The following is a 15789-nucleotide window of genomic DNA, read 5'->3' as shown; positions in this document are numbered from 1 at the left end:
TGGAAGGGATAGAAGAGCTAAAGAGAAAAAGCAAGGGAGCTTGGGAAGCAAAAAGGAGAAAGAGTGATACCTAGAGATTAGCATCTATAGGAAGCAGCTACCAGCTGTACGGACTAGAGGAATAAAAGAGAAGAGGAGATTTTATTAAAGCCCAAGAGCAGACTTCTAGGGGTTCCACCTAGCCAACGCTAGGACTGTAGAGGTTGGTCTCCTTGGACAGCACTGTTACCACCAAAGAAGGGCAGTTACAGCAGAAGCTTGGATCACCGACAGGATGCAGCTACTTCCAGAAACACCAGTAGAAGCAAAAGAGTATGAGAAAGACATAATGGTTCTTTCTCTTGCCAGAATTTGACAGAAAGCCAGCTGTGAGGGAGTCTGGGAAATGTAGTTTGTAGGTATCAAGCCCTAGCAAAACAGAATAGATGGAAGAAGGTGGGTGTGGAGCTGAGGGACAACAGGTAGATAACTGGCACACCAAGTAAAATGAATCAAGATATTCTTCCTTCAGGAAGACAAATAAACATGCCTCAATCAGAGGTTCATGCATGACTGCCAACAGGTATTAGTACTAAAATATGCCTGAGTCTTATGACAACCACTTAGCAGCTCAGTCCAAGAAAAGCAGAGAATGAAGCTTGTGAAGTTTGGTGAATATTATGTGAACGTGCAACTCTTCCCTTGTTTTTTCCTGTGTTAACCTGATTCAGCCACCCATCCATCTATTCATCCATCCATCCACCCACCTACCCACCCACTCATCCATCCATCCATCCATCCAGTTAGTGCCCATTATGTGCCAGACACTGTGGTAGACACTGGTGATCCAGAGATAATGCCATATAGCCCTCCTTAACTAGCTTGTAAGCCAGGGAGGCAGTGAACAAATTTGATAGTCACAGAAAATACTACAAGTAATAACCATATCATTTATTCTTTATGCTTTTCAAAGTACTTTCTCATCTCCTAGCCTAAAATTATTGTAGGATATTTTTAAAAGAAAATTTCATGTTGAACATATTTTTGTTTCCCATCAAAAAACTTTCCATGAACATTGCATATAATTATCTTATAAATATAAGATACTCACATTTTTACTGTTTTCTCACTCATTTGGCTCTTACTCTCCTTTTTTTTTTTTTTTTTTTTTTGTGAGGAAGTTTAGCACTGAGCTAACATCTGTTGCCAATCCTCCTCTGTTTGCTGAGAAAGGTTGGCTTTGGACTAACATCCGTGCCCATCTTCCTTTACTTTATATGTGGGACACCTGCCACAGGATGGCTTGATAAGCGGTGCGCAGGTCCGTGCCCAGGATCCCAAACTCTGAACCCTGGGCCTGCGAAGCGGAGCGCACAAACTTAACCACTACACTACCGGGCCAGCCCCTCCTACTCTCCTTTTTGATAAATAAATTTTCCCCTCTGACCAGTGACTTTCCTGAATCTCTCCCATCTTTGTAGGCCTCAACAATTCTACCATCCCAAAGACTCTTTATCCTGTGGCCGTTTCTGTCTGTCTTCCCATGTTTTTCTTCCAATTTTATATGACCTCTTTGACTCTTGGGTTTGTCCATTTTCCTCTATTGTCTTCACCAACTGGCTCTTGTAGATCAACCTTAGAGACATTTTGAGAGATCAGACATTGCTGTGAATCCTTCTCTAGTTGCCCCGCTCTTGGGAGGGTCTTGTCTCTCCTGTCCCAGTATTTTATATTGAATTAAGTCCGCTCTCTGCTGTCTACCAGTTTCTTTTTACTTCATTGTCTTTAAAAGTCTTAACTATATATTTGTATTTGATTGGTAATGACCAATGTTTTTCAAAGTGTCATAAATGGACCACCTGCCTCTGAATCACCCAGGGAGCTTACTAAATATGCAGATTCCTTGGCCAATTCCAGTCCTACTGACTTGTAATCTCTGGTATGTGGCCCCAAAATTTACATGTTTAACCAATTTCCCAGATGATTCTGATCACATGCAAGTGTGAGACGCTACTGATAGAGACCTTTGTCTTCAGCTCAGACATTTTTATTCTCATCTCCTTTGATGCTTTTGAAAATATTGTTGTCTTTAACAGAATACTGTCTTATCATCAGACTTTCCAGATGGGCAGTATTGATTTAAAGTTTGTCCCCTTATTTCTGAAATCATTTCTATTTGAACCAGTTATAATCTTTCTTCTCCTAAAAAGCATATAGCCAAGGTGCTTTTTAGGTTTGAAACCTGTGGAGTGGAGAAGATATTGATGTCAGGCTGCAGATGGTGAAAATGAGGCTCAGAAAGAGTAAGGGACAAGTGGAAGGTCACACAACTAGTAAATTGCAGAGCTGAGATTGGAACCTAGGCCTCCTGGGACCCTTTTACTGTGTCTTCTCCCAATTCAGACCTCCTTTTTTTGGATTGGTATCTGTGCTAAAAGACATAAACACACACACGCGTGTGCGCACACACACACTTGCTTCCATCCTTTGCAATGTACTGTGACATATAGTGAATATTGGCCCTTGTTTTGTACCTACCTTTTGCAAAAGTAAAGTGACATCTTTTCTCCAATAGCAAAAAGATGCTTGAAAATGCCTCTCTCGTCATCAAGGCCACTGTGAATTAACACAGTTTATTCCCTGGGAGGTGCTGATTGCAAATGGGGAGGGACAATGCACACTGAAGTGAAGCAAACAGTCATGATAACTTCAAGGTCCACTGAAATAGCAGAAAACAAGTCAACTGCTACTATCCAATGGAAATGAAGCAGCTGGAGCTTTAGTTCCTGGACCCTGAAATCTCATCAATTCAAAACAGCTTATAAGCATTTACATATTTACTCTCCTGTCTCTAGGTAATTTGCACTAAAAGAAGGGACTGATGTCAGTCCTCCAAAATGGCTGATAATTCCAAAGTCATTTAAATTTTGCTTTGCAACATGGTTTTAAGTTTAGTATTTGAATTTGGGCTTAATGTATTCTGAGAAATTATGACATTTTAAATAACGATAACACAGCAGTGAGAACCAGAAAATAATATCTGGCTTTCTCATTTTGTCTCTTGATTTAACAGTTCCTCCTCTATTTGGTCTGTAGTAGGAATGGTGAGTGATCTCCCATTGCACCAACCAAAGCTGAATCTCTGTTTCTGTCTCTCTCGCTGTCTGTCTTTTTCTTTTTCTCACATATTTAATTATTGTATCTATTTCATAGAACGGATGTAGGGTTGCTAGATAAAATACAGGGTGCCCAGTTCAATTTGAATTTCAGAAAACAACAAATTTTTAGTATAAGTGCACTTCAAATGTTTCAGATAGACAATAAATAATTTTTAGTATGGGTATGTTCCAAATATTTCAGATAAACAATAATTGCATATCACCACACTTATACTAAAAAATTATTTATTGTTTACCCAAAATTCAAGTTTAACTGGCATATATTTTTATTTTCTAAACCTGGCAACCCAGATTGGGAATTAAATGAGATAATATGTGTACAGTATCTGGCACCTAGTAAACGTTCAGTAAATGTTCATTAAAATTATTTTCATAACTGGGCTTCTATAGACCCTAACAAACAATAATAATTCACATTTGTATATTACTTTACTATTTCCAAAGCTTTTTCATATTCATGACTATTCTGATCCTGTTACTGACACTGTGGTATCCCCATTTACCAGCTGAAGAAATTAAGCCTCATAAACATAAGTTTTATTAACTGTAGAGTAATCCACAGTATGCTGTATAATCTTTTGCTTTATAGACATGTATTTTTGAATATTGGTGTCATTTCCAATCATTGCTACTATAAATATTATTGAAATGAACATCTAAGAGCATAATTTTTTTTTACAGTTACATTATGAGCTCCTTAGGTCAGAGACCATGACTGTTTTGTTCTCCATTGCCCAACCAAAAATACTGCTAAATACATATTTCCTAAATGAATGCAATGTCCAGAATATTGCTAGATTCTCCTAATAATAAAAATAACAACAGTAGTATTAATACTATCTTATGATGTACTGGGCATATTCTGGATGGCTTACATTTACTCATATAATCTTCGCACTACTTTGTGAAATAGATAGCATTGTTACCCTACTTTATGGATGAGGCATCTGAGGCACAAAGGAGTTAGGCAATTTCCTGGCCAGTTGTTTGGCTAGTAAGCAGTGGAACTGGGGGACAGTTCCAGGTGGCCTGGCTCAGAGCCTGCATTTTTATCCATTGCACTATTCAGTCTCCAGCAGTGGAATCAATTGTCTCAAAGAACATGCACATTTGTGAGCATCTTGATGCACATTGCCAAATTGCTTTCCAGAAAGATTGCACCTGTCTACTCTTCTAGTGAGAATTCATGAGTGTCTCAACACAGCTTTTCCAGTATTGAATATTCTCATTAAAACTGTTTTTCATATCTGATTGGTGAGAAATAGTATCTAATAGTTTTTAGGTTGTATTTATTTGATTATAAAAGGTTGAGCTTTCTTTTTCATATGGTTTTAAAAACTATATTTCTTCTTTTATCAAGTGTATATTTACATCCGTACCCTTTGGGATATTGGGACTAAACAAACCAATTACACGAGTCCTGTTGTCATTTGTTGCAAATGACTCACAAAAATCAAGTTTGCTTGTCTTTCACTTTTGTGTTTGGACCTTTGGCTTATGAAGTTTAATTATAAAAAAAGATAAATATGTCTTTTTTGATTTTTTCTGTTGCTCTTGTGCTTTTAGAAAGAGAGTATATAGGTCCAACATTTTAAACTGGACATTGTAATCTATTGCTTTTTCAAAGGCTTTACCTAGAAAAACTATCTTCAGCCTCTGAAAGCTCTCTTTGGATCCTCCTAATGCTTTAGATGCTTGACCCCTAAAAAGATGAAATAATTTTTCTTTCTGAACCTTTTCCTGCTGACTCCTTTTCCTCCTAACATCTTCCCTTGAGAGGAATGCTTTGCCCCTCCTTCAGGGACAGTCTCCTCCACTAGGATCATGACTGAGAATATTTAAGGAGCATGGCTAAACTATTTCTTTAAAAAAATCCATATTGCTAATCCAGCTATTCTGAACAACAGTAGTAAGGCTTTGTATTCCGTCTGGTGTTTTAGCACCTTTCCCATATGTGACCTCAGCATCCCTATGAAGCCCACAGCTCAGGGACTACCTCCCTTTTCCAGGTGAAGAATCAGAGACTGAGAAGTTAAGTGACCCGAGGTCACTGAAACTCGTGTAGCTAGGACTGGAACCTGGTTATTCTAGCACCTGCTTGTGTGATCTTTTCACTACTCCAAAGTTTCTTATGAATCGCGTACTGTCACAACAAGAGAGCTAAATATTCACGTAGTCATTTTTCCTCTCTCAAGTATGAGTGTTTTAGAAGGTTCTGAAACATTCCCACTCATGCTAGAATGTTATCAGTTGGGGTCAGGAAACTTTCTGAGCATTTGCTTTATGTGCATGCATTTTTTAAAAAGCCAATAAACAATGATGTTACTATAGAAGCAAACATTCCCTTAAAGAGGGGCTTGTAGTTGTACTTGGTATTTCTCATACTCTCACACACTAGAAAGCCCTGAATCTTCTGATTATCTTTTGTGTCAGCCACAAGGTGGTACTCTTGCACAGCCTAGAGAGAGCATGGGTCAGATGCAGGAGAATTTAGAGAACTCAACAGAAAGGAGATTAATATTAGGTTAAAAGTGGCACGAATATAGAAGAAGCCTTGCTCTTATATTCAAAAATAGACCAAAGTTGTTCTCCTTTTGCGTTAAAGGTAAAAAGGACATTTGTACCCTTTTTTGTCCTATAATTTGACATACCCCTGTTCTTTACACCCACACTCTCACCTTAAAAAAAGCCAAGGTTCTGTTTGTTCTACAAGAATGTTATGATCTCCTTCACTTCTACTGAAGGAGAAATTTGGGAGTGATTAGGCTTAATTGAAACTCCTCTTCCCTTTAAACCTGGGAGCATTTCTTCTCCTTTGGAGAAGGCTGACTGTAGGGGCCAGCTTTCCAGAAAGGATTTGAAATTCAGTTTTAAAAAATGGTAAATGAGTAATAATAGTGTCTTCTGTCAGGAGAAGACAGGATTTGTATTGAAGATCAAGCAGAGAGAGCAATCAGAGCATTATTTATAATAGTGAAAAGTTAGAAACAATGCAAATGTCCAACAATAGGAAATGGGCTAGAACAACCATATAGAGGCATACTGTTGCAGATAATAAATAGCAAGTTGCAGAAGAATATTTCATCACATGGGAAAATGCTCAAGATGTATTGTTAAGTGAAAAAATGGATTTCAAAACAGTGTATTCACTTGTGTGCATGTGTATATGTGTGCATGTATGTGTGTGTTGAGAGGGATGCACAATAAATAAGTGGTCCTTTCTGAGAAGAGTAGCTAATTTATTTTTTTTTGACCTCTGAGTATTATCTACATTTTCTATAATAAGCCTGCTTTGTGTGTGTGATCATTCATCGAGGAGATGGGAAGGCTCTGCTGCCAACAGAGGTCTCATTCCTATCCTCTTAGTGGAGGAAATGTGATGCCTGGATTGACAGCCTCATCAGAATCACAGAGTAGGGAGGGGGAGATAGTTCCCCAAGAAAGGGATGCCAAGGAGTCAGACATCATGTGTGAGCTTGGTCTGAACAGCTCTAGCTGTCTTGAAGGCCTCAGGCTGGGCCTGTGTGAGATATTCTTTTAGGAACTGGTCAATAATTGGTTGGAAGTCCTGTCTGTGCTAGCCCCAATATTGGTTCTTTTAAAATGAGTTGGAAGTTTCAGGATAGCCAAAGTTGACTACCAGCCTCTTCCATCTTTTTGCTTTGGAGGAGTGGGTAGAGTAGGGAGTGGGCCGTCAAAGATTTTGCCCGCAACAGCCATTGCTTCAGAGGAGGGGAGTTGTTCTAATTCATTTTGTAACTGATCTTGGAACAGAACTACTTGGCAGTGATGGCATCTAATCAGAAAGCAGTATCACTGAGGCTGCTTCAACAGGCAGGTCCTTCTCTGTACTTCAGTAGCAAAATTAAATAGCAGAGGTATGCATTTGGACAGAGATTTCTTATGTTACCTGAAAGCATCCCCACTACCTGTTTCATTCATTGAGAGATGTGAAATGGATCTGTCAAAAAGGTGCACACATATGGTGTAAATTGTTTAGTAGCCACGGTTTGAAATTTTCATGTTTTTCTCCTAGATAAGGAAAAATCATTAATTTCACACTTGAGTGTTAGGAAGTCTTTTTTAGACCTGGGAAAGAGAATTTGGCCAGGGGTTTTGCATAATATTTATATAATTCAAATTAATTCTTAGTGTAAGTTGAGTTGACTCTCAGAAATATATGAAGCTTCAACAGTTTGTCATTCTGGAGCAATGGTTCCCAAATGCTGGTTTGTATATCAACTATATCAGAATCACGTGGAAGAGTTTTTTTAAAAAATCCCCCACACCACTCCCAAATTCTGATTTAGTAGGTCTTCAGTGGATCCTGAGAACCCCCAACCTTCCCCAGGTGACTGAAATGCAGTTGGGATGGGAAACTGTTGATCCAGACCACAGGGCGTGGAAGCTGTTGACCACTACTCATCTTCCACATTTAATGCAGGGGGTGATCAGTGATGCCTGAGAACGGTGTTTTGCGTTCCCCAGGTCCCATCATGGTGCTAGGAAAGTTTGATTTCATGTAAGCACGTAGCATTTCAAAACTCATAAATCACAAAACCCCATGTTCTCATGTGCTTGGAACTTAGGAAACACAGAAACCACTTTCCTGGGGGTGATGCCTAGTTCTAAGATGTGGCATTTAATGATCCAGCTTGTGTTTTTCTTTCTGGTACATTTTTTGCCTTCTGCAAACATTTATGCATCGCTACTAATACTAGTCACTTCATGAGGCACTGAGGTGGATAGAAAGATCAGCTCTCATCCCTGGTCCTGAGAATTCACTGTTTATCAGAGTCTGGGGAAGGATGGTGGAGTCTGACCACTACATGAGGTGACATCTGCCATGATGGTGGGGGGTGAGAAGAACATGGATGAAATAAGGATAAAGCACAAGATTCCTTCAAAGGTTAGATGAGCTGTAATAGCTTTAGCATATTCCCCAATTCTTGACTCTATTTTTAGGGTTCTCTAGGAAAATCATCTATTTTAGCAGATCTGGGCCCCTCCAAGCAAATACTGCTTGCAACAAGATTTTTTTCTTTTAATCATCAGATGGTCTCCTGAATTAGCTGAAACTAGGAGGCTTCCTTGAAGCAACTTCCTAAAATCTAGTAGTAAGTGCAAATGTTATGTGATATTTTTGTGTGTGTGTGTGAGGAAGACTGGCTCTGAGCTAACATCCATTGCCAATCTTCCTCTTTTTGCTGAGGAAGATCAGCCCTGAGCTAACGTCCGTGCCCATCTTCCTCCACTTTGTATACGGTACGCTGCCATAGCATGGCTTGACAAGCGGTGCATAGGTCCGCGCCCAGGATCCAGACCTGTGAACTCCCAGCAGCCAAAGCAGAGTGTGCAAACTTAACCACTATGCTACCAGGCAGGCCACATCTGTGTGATTTTTTTTTTTTTGTGAGGAGATCAGCCCTGTGCTAACATCCGCCAATCCTCCTCTTTTTTTTTTTGCTGAGGAAGACTGCCCTGGGCTAACATCTGTGCCCATCTTCCTCCACTTTATATGGGACGCCGCCACAGCATGGCTTGCCAAGCAGTGCGTCGGTGCGCGCCCGGGATCCGAACCAGCGAACCCCGGGCCGCCGCAGCGGAGCACGCGCACTTAACCGCCTGCGCCACTGGGCCGGCCCCTGTGTGATTTTTTTATGGGAGGATTACTGTACATGAGTGGCCTAGCCCATGAATGCCTGGCTACTTTCCATTAGCATCCTGACTACATCCTTTGGCCCTCTATCTGGGGCAGCTTGCTACAACAGGATGTGTCCAGTGGCTCTTTTGATTGGTGATACACCTGCTAGAAGCCACTGGTGGACCTGTTGCCTCTTTCCTAACCAGAGATGGTGGACCCATCCCCAAGAAGGTGCTCATTGTCCCTGCTTCCATCAGCATGCACTGCCTGGAGGGATGAGATCTGTAGTCCTTATTTCTCCTGGGCTGGAACTTGTCCTTCCTTCCCTACAAGGTCTGGGTAGCATTGGTTCATTTCTGTCAGGGCTGTGTTCCTTGTGTAAGAGGCCCTGGATTAGAGGGACAAGATCCTGTTCTCAATTCCACCATTGGAACTGACAATTTAGTCTTTAATCAGACCAAAACATAGTAGGCACTCAATAAACCTTCCCTCCATCTTTATAAGTGTAATTTGGGGTTTGGTGGTAATCAGGATAGTAAGTGGTTCCTTTTTGCCCGTGAAGGGCCAGCTACATAATTTGCACGGTCAGTGCAAAATGAAAGTGCAAGGCCCCTTGTTTAAAAAGCAGGAAAAAAGTGCCATGAAAGGTACTAAAATATAATGCTTTTTCCTTTCTTCCGTAGTCTTTCTTTTGATTTGTCATGGTGTTTTAAATTTGCTATTTAATGTCATTCTAAGTAATAAAAACTTAAAAATTTAAATTATTAGCATGAATTTTACCATTCATCATTACATTGTACAATGCCAGTTTTAAATGCAAATATAAGAGCATTTAACTTGTATGCAGAATCAATGTGGTTATACAGTTTGTATTTCATAGCTCATACATGATATGTATTTCATTCTTACCAGAACAGTGGAAATGCTGCACAAAACTAACTCAGCTTTTTAATTTCACTTCTTGATATATACATGTTCTACCAACACTCTCTACTTGATAAGTGAGGAATAACTTAAAGGAAAAGGAGCTAAGGTTTGCCCTACCTTTCCCTTTCCTTCTATGTCATCATTTTCATCTTAAGTGGTTGGTTAATCCAGGGAAGTAGTGCAAATAAGAAGGATATGATAGGGTCCTTGGATGTTCGTATTTCTTTCTTCTTCTGCATTCAAAGCAAATTGTGGTTCAAATGGAAAGAGTGGCCTCTCTAAGGTGTCAGTTTACTCAATTTTAGATGTAACATGCTCACCTTGTACTCACTTTTAGTCTTCCTGAACTCCCATGCATGTAGATTTACAAGAATTCTGTACTCATGGGGCATCACAAATGCTACATGTGAATGTGGCAGCAAGAAGCAGCGGCAGACATGCATGTTGCATGTATCTCCTTTGCTCATGCTTATGCTCCATTGTTCTATCAGATTTCACTTACATAACAGAAGTTCAAAGATAAAATTTTTAAAAATTTCAAGATGGCAACAGCAGTGCATTAAACCAAGCACAGGGCCTTTCTGAGCATAGGCCCTGTTCAACTTTATAGGGATATGCCCTTGAAGCTTGTGCTTCATGAATACTTTCTAGACTAATTCCTCCTGCCTCAGGACATTCCAGCCACACCTCATAGCATAAGCATAGCAGAGCAGGTTGAGTAGAAGTTATGCAACCACATCTTCAAAATAGCAGGGATCCTACAGGAGGGGAAGGGGCAGGACCCAGCACCAGACCTGCCCATGGAGGCTGGACTAGAAGGGGACTGAAACAGAACCATGTGCAGTTATATCTAGAAAAGGTGCAAACAGGCAGAGTTGAGCATCCAAGGAAACACAGTTCAGTTCCATCCACATTTATTGTGCCAAGATACAGAAGGACTAAGAAGTGGCCTATACCCTTGAAGCAAAGGGTCAGGTCCTCAGGGGTACTTGAGCCAGACAGCAGATTTGAACTTCGTTTTGTAGGAAATGGGGAACCACTGAAAAGCATTAAGAGAAGTCATATGGAGTGATTTCTATGTTTTGTAAAGATGAATTTGGTCACAGTACAGTAATGGGCTGTAGGAGAGACAAGGCAAGGGGCAGGGGCCTGTTGGAAGGCTGGTAGCAATAATTCAATATCTAATAGATCCCAATGAGAGGTCAGCAAAGAGGGCCACACACTGGGAGTGGCGGGTTGTCCCAGTGGCAAGTCCAGGCAGGGAAAAGCACCACAACTGCTCTCACTGGGATGGTTTTTGTGGGCAGGACTCCAGTCCTCGAGTGGAGGAGTGTCCAGAGCAACACAAGCCTCATATAGAAGCTTGAGGGAAAGAATTAACTCATATAGGGAGCAGGAGTCTGGGGCTTAGGACTGAGGTGGTATCTACTAGAAGAAGTGCGGTGGGGCTAGGGATACAGCCCATGAGAGGGATTGACTCAGTGGTTCCAGACAGTGCACTAGGGCTACTTATATGCTTCTGTCCCAGTCAGTCAGGATTTGTCCCGGGCATGCACCAACTCAGCAGGTGGAAATATTACTTTTCCTCTTGTGTGGAACAGAGGAGATGCCAAGCCTGGGAACCAGGGCCGACCACACAGTTTATGTATGAATATTTTTAAGAACCAAAGAATTATATTTTATCCTATCACAAAAATCAGAATTTTAGACAATACAGATAAGCAAAATGAAAAATAGAAGCAAAGTATAATTCTACCCATCCTGGGTCATCATTAACATTTGGGAGTATGCACCTTCAGTGTTTTATCTTTGCCATTTTCCCCCTTAGTTTACAAAAATGTGAGGCTTTTTTGCTGAATCTAGTTTGGGAGTTATATCTTTTAACTTTTGAAGTTTCACTCCTTTGTGGTTCCTATATATTCATACATATTTTTCTCAAGTCTCTCTCTCTTGAAGCAGGACAAGATCTGTGGTTTTCTTTCGAATTCTCCAGAGCACCCTAATTCTTTCTCCAAAGTCTTCATGAAATAATAAATTTTGTTGACTAGAGGACTACTTACCTCTGGATATGTACATTGAGTATGGTTGATCTCTATTCCGTAGTTGAAAGAAAGATATAATACAATAATAAATCAATTAATTTATTATTGTCTTTATTATTATATATTAATTGATTTATTATTGTATTTATTATATATTAATAGTTGTATTATATATTAATTAATTAATATATACTTGTATTATGTAAAATTATTAAATGTAATATATTATTATACACAAAATACATACATATTAAATACAGAATATTTAATATCTAGAAAAGCTGACATTACGCCGCTCTCATTCCTTCAGTCTTTCCACATGAGCCACAGTTTGAAATCGCATTGCCATCCAGAGGAAAAGAGACTGTGAACAAATTAAAATCCCCAAAGATTTTGACAATCTGGATTAATGAACCAAATCTAGAGATTTATCTAAGAGAGATAAAGTCCTATATTTATAACCAAAAACCTAACAAGAACCATAGAAGAAGCACACAACTCTGGGATGGTGATGAGGTGACAAACCGTGGCTCATGGGAAAGGGTTGAAAGAACAGGGCTGCTCATCATGGAGAAGTCTGAGGCAGTGATGCGGCTCACTCGTCTGAAGACTGTCATGCAGAAGAGGAGGCTCCTCACTGATACAGAAGCCCTTGAAAATATTAAGTTTTGTATAACCACCATGTGCTATTGATTTGTATTTCGCTTTTCACTGTCTCTCCATTTATTTTCTGCAATTGCATGTTTCCTTTTTAGTTTGCTTTTTGGCCATTCACATAGGATTTTATTAGATAAACTCTCTTTAGATCTGGTTCATGGTTCCAACTTATCGAAATCCTTTGGGATTCTGATTTGTTCAGTGAGCATCTAAGCCAGCTCTTCTGGTCGTATGCACATTTGATCAGCATGCCGTTTTTATTATATTATAATCCTCTATGTATGGATGAGAAATAGAACCTTAAGAAGAATAACTACTTGCCCAGTGCCTTACAGCTAGGGTGTATCAGAGCCAAGACTATACCTGGCTCTTCTGATTCTCAGACCGTTGGTCTTTCCCTGGCACCATACTCTTCTCTCAAGACAATTTTAAACTTACGGTAGAACTTATGGGTAGAAGCACTAGACACAATGTAACAGAGAGTTACCCTTTGAATAGTGTTTTCACAAACATTTTGCAATTAATTCTTCTAATAACTCGAGTTGGTATTGTTGCTCTCTTTTTACATATGAGAGGCCCGGGAAGATTAAGTATTCTTATTCAAGGTCAGAGAGCAAACTGGGTGCTACTTATCAGTTGTTGCAGAGAACAGTTAGGTTGGAAAGATGTCTTCCCTTCCTGAGATTCTTAAAACATCTTTGGGAATACTTCTTTAGAAGACCAAGGATAGCTGAACAATCCATTAGGAATTATTAAAATGGGAAGACCTCAAGGTCTGATCAGCTAAAATACTAGAGAATCTTTACAATGTACACAAATTCCAAGATGAAGCCTATTTCCAAAGAGACGCATAACAAGAAAGCATGTAAGCACCACTTGGGATCTGATTAGAATTCTGAGTCTAGTTTTTTACATTTAGAAATAGAGAAGTTGGAGAGAATTTTCAGGAAAAAAGAAAATAGCGTTCTTTTGCACATTATTTGCTCTAAGACTTGGTTAACATAAATAAGATTTTGATTTTTATAACTGAAGAGTTTGAAGAGGTCTTTTAACACCAAACAAAATTACCACCTTATTTCAAGTATGAGTCAGCAAGTTTGTAGAGACCAGCTCCACATTGAATTAGAAGAATAGAATTTGAGAGCTAGAGGGGTCCTTAAAAATACATTCTAGTCCATGCTTCCCTCTTCTTTTTAAAGACGAGGAACCAAAGTTCAGTGACATGAAGTAGGTTAGTCAAGGTCATCCTTCAGGCTTAGGCCAATGCTTGCCTTAGAATCAGGGTCTTATGGACTCCTAATCTAGTGCTCTTTCTGTTCTCTGCCTTGCGATGCTCTGTTGCCTTCTGATTGGGAAGGCTCACTAGTAAGGGCTTTTCAGGATGACTTAGTTATTTTCTTTGGAGATATTGAGAACATCAAAAGAAATCTCTTTTAAAATGGAACAACAAAAACACTACCTAAAAGAAACACCACCTAAAGCTTATAGAAATGATTTTAGGATTATTCACTATTTGAGAATTGTCATACCATGTGATGCTGTCATTGACACGAATAAGCAAGAATTGACTGTGGTTAACTTGGGCTACGTAAGAGGAAGCATCATGCAGTAGTCCACAGGCTTTGGAATTACACTTTGGTGTGAATTCTGGGTTTGACATATTCACCCTTATAGCTTGGGTCAAGCTACATAAACCTCTCTGAGCTTCACTTTCCTTACTATAAATTGAAGGTAAATTGAAGAAATAATGATACTTTCCTTGGTTGTATTAAATGAATATTAAATGAAATAACAGATGTGCAAGTATCTAGCCTAATGCCTGGTCCATATTTGGTGCACAATAATATGTCACTTCTGTTATTCCATTCTAGAATTTGCTTCTTCAAACACATTCTCTCAATAAACACCTGTAGTCCCTGTGTTGGGTGTGGAGGATAAAGAGGTGAACAATGCCCTTGTAGAAAACATCTTTTAATGGAGGAGATAGACATTAAATAAGCAATTATGATTGAGTGTTATGAGAGCTTAGGTAAGGAAATTCAGGGTGCTAAATTCAGACTGATTAGGGAAATCTAGTTTAGGGGATTAAGAAAAGCCTCCCCGAGGTGGTGGTATTTAAGATAAATCCTAACAGATACATAAAATTGAGCCAGATGAGATGGGGTGAAGGTGGAGAAGGGAAGTCATAATTATTCCTAACAGACATAGCAATCAAGTGTGAAAATACTGAAGGGAGAGAGTTCAAGAAATGTAAAGTGAGGAGAAGAGTGACAATTGATGTAGCTAGAGAGGTGGGCAGGGGATAGATATATCCTTAGGGGCTTACAAGCCATGGTAATGTCTTGGAAGTTAATTTTAAGGGCAATGGAGAATCATTGTAGAGCTGTATGAGTTTGAGTGATATGATTTTTGTCATTGAAATTAGAAGGCTGTAAATATTAGCTCTCTGGAAAGGTGTAGATAAAGGCCACTATTCAAATGGGCTGATAGGATTGCTTCAGGAAGTGCCTTCATCGTTTGTTCATGGAATTCAGGGATGTCTTTCTAATGGAAAAGTGGCAGGACTTAGCCGTTGTGCTCCACCACAAGAGGGAGCTAGTGGTCTTCCATGGTTGTGTAATTTTCTGTTGGCCCATTGTCTAATGACAACATGGTGGCACTGGCAATTGGCTCAACAATTGGCCATTTTCCAGAGACAAGGCCGTTATGGCAGTTGGTGGTTGGTAAATTCAGTCCCTGCACTCTGAGCCCAACCATATGTCCAGACCCTGCTGGCAGTCCTAGTCCTGGCGCATCCAGCCAGCTCAGAACAAAGACTTAGTCTGAAAAGGCCTCTCCCTGTCACCATCGCAATCACTTAAGCATTTATGCTCAAAACAGCTCTCTTGACAGGAAAACGTTTGTGTTCCTTCGGAATGTGAAGGAAGGTTCATGGTTTTTAAAATTCATGAATTGCATGGAATGGAACGTTCCTTCTCCAAGTACAGGAAAGAAACAGAGAGGCTGTGTCTTAATGACATCCAAGCTTTGGGTCATCTCAGGCGGGAAAAATCTAGTCAAACCAATTATTTGGCATGGTATAGACCCCTTTCCCTTCCATCCCAAGGAAAGGTTGTAAATTTTTTTCACTTTTAGACTTGTTTCATTGGATTCACTTGAGAGTATTCAGCTTAGGGAACTAGCAGAAGACATTCAGTATTTCTTTTTTTCTATTTTAAATTATTTGAAGACAATGATTCAAACTGGGTATATGATCAAAGTAAAATCCAATTAATAGATTCAGGTGGCCTGATTTTATTTGGTTGGTTAAATACAGCTATGAGAATAAGATAGAGACTTGGGAAATTGTGGAGTTTATCTT

At 39.6% G+C, this 15789-nt stretch overlaps 1 pseudogene; it reads right to left on the bottom strand.

Moving 5' to 3' along the window:
* Nucleotides 1–15789, bottom strand: part of LOC131419877 (elongation factor 2-like) — a 98631-nt pseudogene that overhangs the window by 8145 nt on the left and 74697 nt on the right.

The sequence above is a fragment of the Diceros bicornis genome, chromosome 22 (genome assembly GCF_020826845.1).
Source record: "Diceros bicornis minor isolate mBicDic1 chromosome 22, mDicBic1.mat.cur, whole genome shotgun sequence".
NCBI lineage: Eukaryota > Metazoa > Chordata > Mammalia > Perissodactyla > Rhinocerotidae > Diceros > Diceros bicornis.
Note: the sequence above shows the minus strand (reverse complement) of the source record. Positions and strands in the feature narration are given on the sequence as shown.